The 13,977-nt window shown below is 43.7% G+C and overlaps 1 long non-coding RNA gene across 2 annotated transcripts; it reads left to right on the top strand.

Annotated features, from left to right (window-relative positions):
- The first annotated feature begins 6,408 nt into the window (after positions 1-6,408).
- On the top strand, positions 6,409-13,286 carry LOC127325891 (uncharacterized). 2 transcript variants are annotated; one of them, XR_007867404.2, is made up of 5 exons: positions 6,409-7,159; positions 7,227-8,250; positions 8,386-11,636; positions 11,798-11,912; positions 12,762-13,286. It is a non-coding gene; the product is annotated as an uncharacterized lncRNA (long non-coding RNA). The 2 variants fall into 2 exon arrangements; XR_007867403.2 differs by having other exon boundaries at positions 12,713-13,286.
- The last annotated feature ends 691 nt before the right edge of the window (positions 13,287-13,977 follow it).

Below are 13,977 nucleotides of genomic sequence, written 5' to 3'. Positions count from 1 at the left end.
TCCGGCGGGTGATCGACACCGGTACCGCCCCCAATCCACCTCCGGCGAAGAAGCGAAGCAGTCCTGGGTTATTAACCCGGACCCTTACGTACCTAAGAAAACAAAGGTACCGGAGGTATCATCGAAGCCTCTCCCCACGAGGCCTTGGGAAAGTAGTGCCGAGGAAGTCGAGGCGGGCGCGGCTGCTGATTTAGAGAAATGGAAGGCGAGCGTCAAGAGGAAAATAGAGGGCGAGCCCAAGCCGCATATATTCGACAAGGAAAAGCAGTGGGCTAAGTCATTTTTGAACACACCGTCCCAAGCCGCGAAGAATCTGCCTCGACGACTATTTACGTGAACTTCGTAGGCAAGCACTCGCGTTCAAGAACAGGAAAGAGTTGGCGGAGAAGAAAGCCGTGAAGGACGAGGCCGAGTCAAAATTAGAAAGGGGGAAAGAAGTTGCCCAGCTCGGGGAACAAAGTAAACAATCGATCGCCCGCTCATAGTGCAAGCCGCCGATCCGGATGCCCCCGATATCATAGCAGCTGCGGCGCACATGGATTGACCGTAACGAGTGCCGAGAGAACAAGCGGCCGAGTTAGGTATCACTCTTCGTGCACTGCTAGGCCTTGATGAGGCGCCAATGAAGGACGTAGTATTTACATATGTGAAGAATGGCCCTCTCGTCCGAGCTGCGCAGAAGGGGATCTACCTCGACAAATGCTAGGTCTGCTAAATTGGTACAAGGGTTACATAAAACATAAAAACGCCAAAGACTATATCTATGCGGAAGTTAGATATGAGCATCACTTCAAACATTACCGGGTACAAATTCCTCTCGAGTGAATTGTTCCAGCTGTTCAATCTGCGCGACCTCGACAAATCTATCATCGGTTGCTACGTTCGTAAGTGATTTATTAATTTCTACCCCATCTCGTTCATTGCCTCGCACCGTCCTAACTATCTTGTTGTGTACGCTATTATGCAGAATGAAGAAGCGGGAAATGCGAATAAGGAACATCCATGATGTTGGGTTCATTGACCCACACATCGTTAATTCACATGTGTTAGAACACCACCCCGCCGACGTGGAGGATGACCTGTGGCGGTTTATTAGAAAACAGCAATGTAAAAGTGATATTCTATTTCCTTACCATTTTGGGTGAGTGTTTCTGTCTTGAGCACATTCTCTTTTGTTTACTCCATGCATGGTATGTGGCTAATCGATGAGTTATGCATGATCGTGCATGTATCGTGTCCGCAGGTTCCACCGGATTCTTATGGTAATTAAAGTTCAGACCTCCTCGGTTCTCGTCCACGACTCTCTGAATATGGATCCGGCGCTTTGGGGCGACATGAGAAAAATGATGCAAAAGTAATTATTTTCATTCATTTGCGCTCTATATCGATCGGCCTATTTCGTTCATCATTTCCTAATATCAAGTAACTAATTAATAACTCTCTTGTTTATTTAATTTTCTTTGCCTCGTAGGGTTTGGAGACGGTTCGTAGATACCAAGGTCGGTGAATTCAAAAAAGAGCTACATTTTAAAATGGCGGTGCGGACGATCGGGGATACTCAGCCACCGGGGACCAACCTATGTGGATACTATGTTTGTGAGAGGATCCGGAGATACTGCAATGAGCGGGACCAGACGTGTGAGAACAACATCCTGAGGAATAACCTCCGGAAGACGCTTAGTCCAGAAGCTCGCTTCCGACCACTTCAAGAGGAACTAGCTGGATGGTTGGCGAGGGAAGTCATCGATCCTAAAGGAGAACACTATTACGATGACGTAGAACTTTATATGCACCAGAATTTGTAACTAACTTGTTCAAAATTGTATATGGTCATCCGATATTGAATATATATTGTATATGGTCATCCGATATTGAATATATATTGTATATTCCTCTTGAATTCTTTTTGGTTCTAATTTCAAATTTGTTTGAAATTGTACATTCATATGCATGTATGTATACAGTACCGTAGAATATGTGAAACTCCTTCAAAATTAAAACCCAAAAGAAATAAAATAATACAAATTAAAAAGAAACCAGATTTAGGGGGAGGGGGGCTAAAACCCTAAACCCTGCGGAGGCCTTTAGTCGCGGTTGGCCTAAATATGTGAAACTCCTTCAGAATTAAAACCCAAAAGAAATAAAATAATACAAATTAAAAAGAAACCAGATTTAGGGGGAGGGGGGCTAAAACCCTAAACCCTGCGGAGGCCTTTAGTCGCGGCTGGCCAGAAGAACCGCGACTAAAGGTCCTCCGCCCTGGCGCTCGCCTGCGGCCCACGTGGACGGGCCTTTAGTCGCGGTTCGTAAGGAACCGCGACTAAAGGGGGGGGCCTTTAGTCGCGCAGCTTTGGTCGCGGTTGCGCCACCGCGACTAATGGCAGTTGCCAACCGCGACCAAAGCCCTTTTTTCCACCAGTGTGAGTTTAGTGCGAGATGGAATCGAACGAGGTTTCAGGTGTGTGTGGTCAAGTGGACGGTCCATCGTGCTCTCGCTCCCGTCGCGTCGCGTCGCGTCGTGGCCGGCAAAATTGAGGTGCCGCCGGGGCCGGGCAGGCACGCGGGATATTTGTGCCCAGATTAGTTAGGCCGTCATGTGACGCGTGTGTACGGACAGATCGGGCATCGCTATGCATGCACGAATGGTCTAGGGCTCCCACGGGTTTCATCATGGCGAACGTCGCGCTAGCATGGTTTTGGTTTTCTTTCGTCCTGATGTGGTCCTTGAAGGAAAAGCTGACGGCCTACACTTTGGCCAAATTGGATGTGGACTTGACAAACATATGTTTTTGGTTGTTGTCACTAGGATATTTGGTTCGATCATATGATCGACGAGTTAGGCATCTCCAACGACCCGACATAAACGCACCGACACGGTCTGTTTTGGTTAGCATGGATATGAGAATTGAGATCATGGAAACCTAACCCGTGGCCTGAGGCAAACAAACCGTGTCGTGGTTATGCATTCTAGGCCTAAATTTGAAAATACGTCGGAGCAAACACACCGCGGACCTCTCGGTTGTCTTTCCGCTTAGTCCTCAGGCCTGACTAGTAGGACCAAGCGGCTGCTTCGCCTTCTGCATCGCCATCAAAACCGACTTCTCGGTTCCTGCGCCGGCATTGATGACGGCCATCCGGCGCCATTTTAATAGGCAAGCGGCAGCACGCGCCAGTCCCTGCATCAATCGCCATGGCCCCTTTCAGCCTTGTTTGCTTCAACCATCTGCAGTTCAGACATTCTCTTCCATCGCCGGCATGGACATGCTATGGCTGCCCTGCACGAGGCCACAAATTGCGCCCCAAGCATTCTAGCGATAGGCATCGCTACGCTATGTTGTTAAGTTTCTTACCGAATTTGGATCAGAGCTATAACACTAGCTACATATGTTGATTTGGCTAGTGCATGGGAATCGCTGGAAGATGTAAGAGCATCTCCACCGGTAGCTCCCAAATAATCGCCGGTAGGAGCGCCGACACTGCTGTATGGGGGGCGCCGGCAGTGCATCCTCCATTTGGGGACGCTGTTCCTACACCGGCGCCTCCCAAACGGCGGCTCCCAAGTTTTTTTTTCTTTTTACAATATTTTGAAATAACGTATCAATCACATTTTATTCATAGAATCACACAAATAAAATTTAATTATTCATACAATCAATCAAACAAATAGTACTTAAATTATTCATACAAACCAACAAACAAATAATACTTAAATTATCCGTACAACCTAACAAACAAATAGTACTTAAATTATTCGTCCAGGCAAACAAATAGAAATAAAATCATGCATTGTTGGCTGCTCCTCTCCTCGCCCACAAATGCGCAGCTAGATCCGCCTTCAGATGTGCATGGACACCTGCATCTCGAATTTCGTTGTGCATATGAAGAAAAGCAGCAAATTCTTGGGGCGCATGCTCTACCTCAGCTAGTGGCCCTCAATAATCAAATGGATGATCATCCTTCACAGGTGCGTCGCGCTCGCTCTCAACGATCATGTTGTGGATGATCACACAGGCGTTCATCACCTCCCACATCTGTGCCTCAGACCAAGTGAGAGTAGGGTACCTAACAATGGTGAAACGCCGCTGAAGCACCCCAAAAGAACGCTTAACATCCTTGCATGCTGCTTCCTGGCATGTTGCAAAATAGGCTTCCATCTCGTTTGATGGAGAGGGAATTGTCTTCACAAATGTAGCATACGTCGGATAGATACCATCAGCTAGATAGTACCCCTTATTGTATGAGTGGTCGTTTACCTCAAAGTTCACGGCATGAGATTGTCCCTCGGCTAGCCTTGCAGACACCGGAGAGCGCTGCAGCACATTGATATCATTGTTTATTCCTGCCATGCCAAAAAATGCATATCAAATCCAAAGCTCCTAGTCTGCCACTGCCTCAAGAATGACACTGCACTCACCAGTATGGCCCTTGTAGATCCCCTGCCAAGCAAAATGGCAATTCTTCTAGCCCCAATGCATACAGTCAATGATTTCGAGCATCCCAGGAAACACTCTTGCTGCATTCTTCTGCAGGATCCACTCTTGCTGCATTCTTCTGCAGGATCCGAGCTGTATCATCTGCTCTTGGTGCTGTCAAATAGTCTTTACCAAACACCGCTATGATGGCTCGGCAGAACTTGTAGAGAGTCTCTGTGCATGCCGACTCTGCCATCCGTAGGTAGTCATTGGTTGTATCTGGAGGAGCTCCGTATGCAAGATAGCGCATTGCAGCAGTGCACTTCTGAATTGAGGTGAAGCCCCACAAACCTGTGCAATCTTTCTTGGCCATGAAGTACATGTCGTACTCCCTGACGCCGTGGACAATCTTCAAGAACAGGTCCTTGTTCATCCTAAACCGGTGTCGAAATTCCTTTGGCGAATGAGTCGTGTCGTCGTTGAAGTAGTCGGCATCAAGCAACATTGCACCGGCTTCACGATGCCTATTGATGTTCCTCCTCTTGCCTGGCTTGGAGCCGCTGCGCCGAGGCACGACGAAGAAAGGCTGGCGAACGCGCAGCATGTTCGTCAGAATCAGCTGCTGATGTTGCCGCCGAACAGCCTGAGCGTTCTGCTCCTCCGTGAACAGCTGCACCATCATCTCGTCGTCGCTGTCCATCGCGGCAATCAGACGAACACCTTGCGGGCGGGGCGATACTATTGCGGTGGCGGCGAGCTCTGTTCCGGGCGAAACAGCGGCTGCCGGTCGAGGGGGTGGTGGCCGTGTCGATGGACGGCGGTTCCTAGACGGTCGGCGGTGTCTATTGCAACCAGGGTGGGCGCGGCGGCGACGGTGGCGATCTAGAGGGGTGGGAGTCGGCTCGGGCGTGTGTAGGAGGTGGGAAAACGGTGTGTCTAGCTGCCAGGCGGAGCCCACACTCGTTTTCAGACGAGCCGCAAGGTGCCGGCGCGCCCGATTCGCGACCTTGGCGAAGGGACCGACACGGGGTTGCCGGCGATTGTATTCGGCTCCAAAATTGGCCGGCGCCGTTTGGGACGCGCCGGTGCGAGCCTATTTTCGCTGCCGGCCCCCAAATTGCTATCGGGGCCGCTATCGGGGGCGACGGTGAAGATGCTCTAAGCAATATGACTTGTTACCTTAATTCTAATGTTCAGTTTACTCCATAACAATGTAATCCTCCTATTTTGACTCGGTGATTTAGTCCTTTTGTAGGGAGTGAGGGGCATAGCAAAGATTACACTTTGTTGCTCATTCAACGAGATTTTTTTGAGGGACTCATTTTATAACACGTTGAACGAGCTAACTCATGAGTTACACGAGATAAGCCAACTTTAAACATCAGATCGGTATGTTAACTGAGTTGTGATGAGCTAACCCATTATGTTATCGAGGCCCTGCTCGGATTTCAGCTGTATATTTGACGCACCACCAACAATCTCTAGTGTTACCTAAAAAAAAGAGGTGTCAAATGTCCCTTGACCAATCTCTTTCTGTATCACGAGCGCTTGTACACACTGTGTGTCTAAGTCTCGGTTATATCCCCACAAAAAAAAAATTCTCGGTCATATGAAAAAGACGCAACTAAGAAAAATGCAACTCATTTCAGTTGCAGATTAACGGTGGTTAAACTTTTTTGAGGTGACTTGGATTTAAGAAAATTCTAGCCACCTGAGACTTAGCAAAGCGATACTATCTTCATCCCAAGACTTAAGGTTTATATATTTTTTCCAGAAAGTCAAACTATATTAAGTTTGACTAAGTTTTTATAAAAAAAATATTAACATGTGAAATACAAAATTAATATTATTATATAGATAATAAAATATATTTTTATGTGCTATCTATAAAATATCATATTTATTGGTAGATTATTTTAAAATTTTGATCAAATTTTACTTGTTTTGATTTTCCCAAAAAAATATGAGCATTAAGCCTTAGGATAGAGGAAATTAAGAGATATAATAGATGCCCCCCATAGGGGGACTCACAGCGATTCTAGCTTCTGAACCATCAGATCTTCCTCACGATGAATCTCGGCCGTTCGTTTTCTTACCGTGTCATATAAAAGGGAGCAGCTCCCGGTGAAAACCCTAGCCGCACCCGTGCCCCTCCGTTTCTCCTCTTCATAGCGTTCCTCGCTGGCGGCTGCCGAGCCTCCGCCTCGTTCCTCCTCTTCACCGCGCCTCCGCCTCCCACCTCTCTCCTCCGGTTCCCCCCTCTCCCTTGTCTCTCTCTGATGGCGCCAGGCTGCCTCTGCTTGTCTCCCCCAATCCCTGCCTCGTCTCTGTCCCTCTCCCCTACCCAATCCCCTCCCGTGTTCGCCTCCCCAATCCTCTCCCTTCACTCCATCTCCCGGCGAGCCGCCTCCAGTCGCGCCCTCGCGCTAAAGCGCCTCGCGCTCGTGCGCCTCTCGCCCTCCTTCTCGCACACGCCTTCCCTTGGCATCGGAGGGCATGTGAGCACGCGAGCAGCAGCGGGGCACCATGGCCTGGCGGCTGATGCGGGATGGAGGAGAAGCAGGCGGAGGAGGTGAAGCAGCATATGGAGGAAGAGGTGAACCGGAAGAGGAGGCAGAGCTCGCTGTGGAGGAGCTCGCAGGGAGCTGTAGACAAGAATCAGCTTCCATCCCGGTCCTCTCAGCCGACGGTCGTCCTGGCTCTTCCCCTTGGCATAGACAGAGCGGTTCACCGCCGCAAAAATCTAGGTGAGCGCCCTCCCCTACATCCTTCACGCTGATCCCTTCTCCTATTGACCGTCGCCGCGCTTAGCAGGTGGGGGGCGGGCCACTGATAGAGCTGCTGCTACTCTCTGCCTTTTCCTCTTCGCGGGAGGCGAGAGGAGCCACAGCTGGCTGTACGCCTGCCAGACGAGCTGGTGGTGTCCGGCCGGCCGGAGCAGCACAGGCTGTCGCTTGCAGTGCCGGCGCTTGGAGGAGTGGCTGGTGAGCTCCATCCACCCTACAGGTGTCCTATTTTTCTGTATTTTCCTTGCAGCAATAGAACCGTCACACTGGAGTTTGTTTGTTCTCTATGCCAAGGTATACCAGCTCATCCTCTACATTCATTTCCGTCTGGTTTGGTTGATTTTCCCTGAAATTGTTTGTGTGGACAACACGCTCTATTATGTGTGAGAGCTACTGATCCTTAATGTATACATAAACATGCATGAATCTGCTGCTAATTTGATACTCAAAGTTGCATATGCCAAAGTATATCTACAGAATAATTTTCCAGATTTATAAATTGCACACTCACACCCGTAAAAAACAGAGTAGCAAGATCGACAGTGTAACTATGTAAATCTCAATTTATGTGGACAGTACATTTACGATTATGATATCGCCCATCAACTACAAAATAGCTATTCCCTGCTTTTAATCGCTATTTGTTCTAGGTAGAATCTCTATTTTGTAGGATGTAAAAGCAGAGTAGCAAGATCGACAGTGCAACGATGTAAATCTGAATTTATGTGGACAGTACATTTACGATTATGATATCGCCCATCGACTTATTTTTCTAGCTATAGAATAGCTATTTTGTAAATCTCAAGATATCCGGTGGCATACCATAGGATGTCGCGGCAGAATATCTTGTGGCAGATCTGCACCACACTTCAGTTCTCCGTCAATTGTGTCCATACCATCCACCATATCAATATGGGAATACCGCTGTATGGTGTCAGCTCCTGGAATTCCGCCGTCCCAAGGATCTTTCATGGTGACCAGATGCCTTACTCGAGAGTTCAGTGCCATCCATCCAATGCTCCAAGAAGAACTACCCCAAGTTCATCGCAAAGGTAACTCATCCCGCATTCATGGAATTTATATGGAAATTTTGCAGCGTTAGATCTGAAGTAATTATGTTTCAACATTCAGAATTTTGTATTTGTTGATTGTGCAAAATATTAACATGTAAGATGGTCCACACCCAGGTACTGAACTGAATGAGGATGACTGCAGTCGAAGTTTCAACCGTGCCTTGAGTTTGTCGGCGGTTGTCCTGCTCACTCGCATCCTGGCTTCTGACGAGCATTACTCAATCCTATTCTTCATATAGCACAACTGCCGATAGGTGGAGCGTGTTGTACTGCTCCTTGCTTGATTCCAGGTTGCTCCTTGTCATGTTAAAAAAAAAAGGTTGCTCCTTGTCACTCTCATCCCTGGATTCATTTTTCTATGAGATTTAGGGGCCAGGGTCATGCTGGTTAAGAGTATTGGGCACAATTAATTGGAAATTGGTTTTGTATGCAAAATTCGAGGTTGGGTTAATGCTGACACTGGTTCTTTCAGGTTTGTATGTGCCGCAAGCTCCGGTACCAGCTGTTTGTTCAATTTTCATGTATGTCTTTTGCCAAAGCAATAGGAGAAAGGAATCAATTTGTCCTTTTTAGCTTGGTTCTGAGTTACTCTTTGTTTGGGCCAATATGTTTTGTGTGGTTCCAACTATTAGATTGCATCTTGGACATACACAAAAATTCATTTAATATACGTATATGTTCTGATTCTAAAAATCAACTATTAGGTATCAAATGTGTATGCTCTGCAACACAATTTATACAACAACTTGATCATACAAGGCAGTAGTGCATAGAACAATTTATAACTAAGAGATACTTTTTTTGTTGTATGTGGCACTTTGGCCTGTCATGTAGAAGTAGTAGCTTATTCTACATGAAGATAACAATGTCACCTCTTTTTCAGTAGTACTTTGGCCTGGCAACCTCCAATAACTCTTACTTCTTACATTTACTTGCAACAGTGCTCATGCTTTTTCCTATGTCGTACTACTAAATTTTGCTGTGTTGAACAAAATATGGCAACTACGTTCATAGATAGTTGATGCCTTGATGGTACACTGGTTGTTCCCAAAGTGTATATGCCTTCTAATCTGAATCCAGTGTGTGATGTGAATATTTATAGATGCTCCGTATATAGAATGTCATGGATGAATTGATAATAGATTATATCACACTGGAGATGACTAACTCAACTATATTTAGCCGCAAGGCAAAGGAATCCAACAGGTAGAAAAAAAACATATTGCCATGTGTATTGTTATTTTTTATTGGATTCTTACAGATGTAGTTTACATATCGGTTATTGGATGATGTCGATAGTTTTCATGTGCACTAGACTTTTAATTCTTAGCCGAGTTCAGTTAACTACCAAAATAATTATATTTACCTGCATTTTCTGTGTCTTCTTATCTTCGAAGTGCTATTCCTAATTTGAATAGATTGATGCTTAACATAGTTTTATACTAACTGTTTACACGTGCAAAAGGCAGGTGATTCGCGGCAAGACGCGCCCCAAAAGCTTTTTTAAAAAACAAGTTTGTATCTTCATGGGAATACTACGCAGTTTTAGGAATAAATCACAAGACAAATAAATGAGTAATCTGTTAGATGTTTCTTCTGCAGTAGTCTTGAAACTTCTAACAAGATTCAACAAGCATGTACATGCTAAACTAGAAATTAGCTATATAATTACTTTGTTATGCATACCTACTCTGTGGTAGTCTCATTTTGGAAAAAAAATTAAAAATTGAGATGTGCGTAATTACTCGCTATAGCCCATGACCCACTGATGTTGAGAGAGAGAGAGAGAGAGAGAGATGTTATGCAGACCACATGGATAAGGTTGTAGAGTAGGACTATATCTCATGGGTTCTTCCTTATTTTTCACTATTTGATAGTGTTTTCCCTGCTTATTAAATAGATATTACACATCCAACTCCTGATCTCACGGGATACATTACTGAAGGACAGATATACATTTACAGACAGCTCCATAACAGATGGGTGCTTTTGTTTGTTCTCTTGTTAGTTAGCAAAGGCCACCTCATCAAATAGTAATTTACTAATATGCAATTTTGAGCATATATCTACTAGCGCTCCCAAATAGCTAAGAGTGAATTTCCAATTCAGTGTAGCATGTGTTTTGAATTTCACTAATATTGGCTGGTGACTAGGTCGGGTGGATTGAGAATCCCAATAATAAGTTCCATTCAGAAAATGTCAGCTTTGTCAAAATGGCATTTTCTTATAAAAAACACTACCGACTCCATTATCATTATGCTTCAGTTATGTGCCTCCATGGTTTCAAGAAATAAGTTTTGTGCTTCAGATAAACTAATGCTATCATATCTCATGTGTGTCTTATTGAAAATAACAATGAGAGTTGGCAAAGGTTAATATAATTGTTCCTGAACCTCAAGGGACAACATTAAGATTTGTATCTAATAACTGGTTGATATTTAGATGGATGACTATTGTGAAATGTACCTAATATTTTCCAAGTTCCTTTTCTCCATTTTCTCAAGCTGCAACAAAATGTTGATATTTATACTAGGAAGAGTGCTTCTATTTTTTTCATCATTACGTCCATCCGTGCACCAAAAGAATGCTATTGGTTCTCTGTTCTTGGACAAGCGGTAGAAGAAAGTGAAACGAGAATTGCCATTTTATTCTTTGACCGCAGAATACCTGTAGTTTGCTTCTGTAAGATTTTGAAATGTTTGTACTATTATTTTTATAAGTTTTAATTGTAGTTATATTTTATTGTACTTTTTTTACCTTTCCCTTCAATAACTGGTAAAATCTTAAGTGGAGAAATTTCGTATAGAGAGGAACGGAAGAACTTCCTTACTCGAATCAACATGGATGAAAATGCAGTGTCTGAACTTTTTTAGCAGTGCAAATGACATACTAGAAATGTGCCCTTGGGAATCTTATTGTGGGCAGACAGGTTTGCTGAAATTTGGAATTATGTTCTTCCATGTGTACATTCATTTTGGAAATACTTTTCCTATGTATGTATCCATATTTTGTAATTGTTCCTCTGCAGTTCGTGGGATGATGTATTATAGGAAGGCCCTTATATTGCAAAGTTCTGGAGAGAATGCATTCTGAAGATATTTCTACTAGCTTCCTTGTGGGACACATAAATTATATATTTTAACAACGTGCATGTAACATTATTTTCTGATGTTTTTCTTTGCTACACCACGAATCTGCATTTGATATGGCTGGTCTGGCTGACACACATTTTGAGTACACCCCAGAAGCACAAGCACATGGTGATTTGAAGTTTACGGATATGTTGTGGTTATTTGCCAAATTTATGGATTACACGAAGGGGAAGGGAAACAAGAAGCTGCTAATATAGCCCTTCTAATGCAAAGGTGCTCTTAGCTTTATATCTTAGAATAATCTCTTCTTTCATACTAAATAAGAGCTGCTCATATTCTTAGAATCAGTGATCGAGCTGGTTAGATCTTTTGCTTTGTGTGTATTATATAGTGCTACACCAATACATCATCTCTATTTTTTCATTCTTTATCAGAAATGAAGCTCTCAGGATTGCTTATATTGATGTTTTCGAGATCATAAAAAATGGAAATCCTAGCACTGAGTATTACTCGAAGCTTGTTAAAGCTGGCATCCATGGAAAGGACAAGGTTAGTGGCAATTGGTTTTGGACGCCTTTCCTCCTATCTAATACCGTATTGCTATTGTCGACTATCTGAAGCACTATGTTAACTGTTAAGAACAGTAATCTTGGGCTTGAGCTGTTATTTTCCCTTGTCACACCTTTAGTGGCTACAGTATGTTAGTTCCTGAAGATTATTCTGGTCCGTTGAGTGCAGTTCTCATATCCTTATACTTGATGACTATGGCCTTGGGCTAAGGTTGATAGAGCTTGATTTTCATATGCATTCCATTCCATCAAATGCATTGGCCACCACCAATTTATGCAATGGTATACCTGACTATATCTCCTTATTTGCTCTGCATCATGATAACAAGTTGCTACTTATCAATTTATCACATTTTGTTACTAAGGTTTCATTATCACAAATTTCTATTGTAAGACATTACATAGTAGTGATGGTTCACATAGTGTTCTACCTAGCGATTACCAGTAAGAATTGTGTTGTTTAGTCAAGTCTTTAGTTATTTATATGGTCTGGCAAACAAAACCGTTATTTCTACAATGACCTGCTTTACTGTGATGTGACCCAAACCAGGCTACCTCTTTTGGTTCACAGTTGATTTTGAGCTTCTCTTTGTTCTTCGTGGATGAGAACTAAACAGATGTATCGCAAGCATTTGTAGCTGGTTAGCTAGAACTACTAATGATGTTCCAGTTTCAACCATATACCTTTCGCCCCCTACTATGCCATCAATACATATGTTGTATAAGCTTAGCTCTACAATTGTAGAACAATCATGGTATTCCTTGATTCTGTTTACACAGATCTTACGCCTGATATTATTTCCTCACGCCAAATTTCACGTTTACCCAGCGATAGTACATGGAATTGTGCCAGAAAAAGATATTAAATGAGTACTACTATGCTTGTGTCAAAAAGAAGCAAGACTGGTGAATGTCTCTGCAACAAGTGACCGAATAATGAAGTAAAACTAAGCAGCTTAGCAAGAGCTGGATTACTTGGTACATGATGTGTCACGACCTTCCAATCAGATTATTAACAATATAATTCAAGAAACGGATCGCATGGAGAGTCTGACTTCGATAGTAATGTCAATTCAATTCTGGTTGAAGTAGACAAAGCTTCTTCTGACCTTGAGCAGTTCACCTTTCAAGCAACCCAATTTATGTGTGTAAACCTTATGTATATAGATACATGTGTTCTACTTTAGAACCAAATAGTATATGTATATACATGTGTTTCCCCACTTGCTCCGCATCTACTTAACAAGTGACTACTCATAGAACTGCTCGGCTTTTGTCTACCAAGCTTTCGTCTACTTTGCTCTAACTTAGCCTATCTCTTTTATACATATGTAATATGGTTCCTTGTTTTTCCTTGCGGATTCCATATAATTGACTTGTTTGAGATGGTGTGATGTTAGTGGTGCTTAATATAGCATTTTACAAACTGATTATTAGTGCGAAAAAACATGGCCCAGCTGCAAGCCGCGACACACTGTTAGTTTATTTATGTTTTCATTTGCAAGAGTATCGGTTGTTCGTGGCAGTAGTTATTAGGTCTCCATTTTCTGTTGACTACGCTGTGTCTTCTAAGACCATATCGTTCCCTTTACTATTGCCATGTGGATATAAAGTAGGTTAGTATTATAACAATGTTCTCACTTATTTGTGCCCTTCCTCCTAGAACAACAAAGTATTGTGTGTTCTCCACATACTAAATAGATTTTAATGAACAATTAATGTGGTATTTTTTTAAAAAATATTAGTATACAAACAGTAGAGAGCCGGTCAATGGGGTCGTGTGCCAGGGCGTACAACTAAATCGTCACGGATGGCTTTGTTCTGCTTCAGATCTGCCTGCCAGGGCCGGGAGAACTTCATTTTTTTTTGTTTCTCCATTCTATTTCTTCTGATGCGGTTTTCGCAACCTTTGCTACCAGCACATCTGGTTCGCCACGGGTGCTTGACCGCTTCATCTCCGTCCAGACACGAGAGCATATGCAGAGGGAGTAGGACATTCCGTTTTTGCTAGATTGGGGAAGAAATGGTTGAGCGTGAGGGAAGTG

This window comes from Lolium perenne, chromosome 5 (genome assembly GCF_019359855.2).
Source record: "Lolium perenne isolate Kyuss_39 chromosome 5, Kyuss_2.0, whole genome shotgun sequence".
Taxonomy (NCBI): domain Eukaryota; kingdom Viridiplantae; phylum Streptophyta; class Magnoliopsida; order Poales; family Poaceae; genus Lolium; species Lolium perenne.
This window is presented reverse-complemented; position numbering and strand designations above follow the sequence as displayed.